The sequence below is a fragment of the Hippoglossus stenolepis genome, chromosome 23 (assembly GCF_022539355.2).
Source record: "Hippoglossus stenolepis isolate QCI-W04-F060 chromosome 23, HSTE1.2, whole genome shotgun sequence".
NCBI lineage: Eukaryota > Metazoa > Chordata > Actinopteri > Pleuronectiformes > Pleuronectidae > Hippoglossus > Hippoglossus stenolepis.
The window spans coordinates 14,645,956-14,647,467 of record NC_061505.1 but is presented as its reverse complement, the minus strand read 5'-3'; positions in this window follow the sequence as shown (position 1 = coordinate 14,647,467).

The window sequence follows — 1,512 nt, the reverse complement described above, 5'->3', positions numbered from 1 at the left end:
GGCTGGTGTCTTTTTTCTTCTTGTCTTTTCTTTCTCTTTGTCTCTGTTGTGCTCATACACAGTGAATCTTGAATGTGGATGATCATTTCAGATTATATATATATTATTAGATTATATATGTATGAATGGTGGTTTTTGTTCCCAATAAGCAGCAACAGTCTTATTTACTGACTGAAATGTCCAGCTCTATTCAATGAGAAATGGTCAAGTCCTTGAATGTAAATCAAAGTTAGGTCAGATTACTTTGAAATGTAGCCAGTCACTGAGTACAGATTAGATTTAGATTTTTCCACAAATCCGTTTGTTTTAATTTATATATCAGGAATGTCTAAAGGGAATTTCTGGCAGAAACATTCACTTGGACTCATGGATGACCTGATTAGAATTAGGTGATCAAAGGTCAAGGTCACTGTTACCTCACAAGACATGGTTTGCCTTGTGAACGTGGTATCTCAGGAACACCTACGGGGAATTCTTTCAAATTTGGCACAAACATTGACTTGGACTTACAGAATAACTGAATCGATTTTGGTGGTCAAACGGAAGGGTCACAGTGGTCTCACCAAACATGTTTTTGGCCTGATTGTGATATCTCGAGACCGCATTGAGGGAATTTCTGTAGCTTCCGATCAGTTGTCACTTGTAATCAAAGATGAACGGTTTAGATTTCAGTGGTCAAAGGTAATATAGCTCCTATAGCTAGCTGCTAGCTCCAGTTGTTGGTGTGTGACGTTTGCCGTAAAGCAACGGTACACCAGAGTTACATTTCCAGGCCTCCAGGGGTCGCTGTGACAATATCCACACATTATAAGGTTGTGTACCATCAAAATGATCGCAGTGACCTCATGAGTCTGGAAAACAATTTAATGTAGATGGAAAATACACTGTTTGTCGGCGGCATACTATATGTGTGCAGTATTTTTAGTTGTAATTAGTAACAAAATGTAATCTTATCTGATTACTATTGGATTTCTTTAAAATCAGACATTTAAAATATTGCACCTCATAAGAACAACTAATATTCTTCTTTATTCTGATGAAACATGTCAGAACATTTCAAATGCAAATAGAACTCTTCACATTAAGTATTTGTATGTTAGCTACTGAGCTAAGCTATCGATACCATTATCAGCCACACTGCTGTGGCAGAGGAAGGTGAGCTGATGTGCACTGTGGTGAAAGTGGTTGAAACTAAATTCAAGTCAAAACCATCCCACATTTGTTTCTGCTGCGGTCGCTGCCAACTCAGGAGAAAAAGTGAAGCTCTTTGCTGATGACAGCAGATTTTATTTTTGTCCTGCACAAACTGCAATGAATGTAGACATTCTTTCGGACGCACTTTTTATTGGTTAATATCAGTGGTTATCATTAAAAGAAGATTCATTATTTTAAAATTCTATAAATGTATAATCAAAATGTAAGTGTTCACAATTTAAGAATCTAATTTAATTAATTTGAATTTTAATCAAATTCGAACAATATTTCAAATGCAATCAGAGCTGATAGTATATG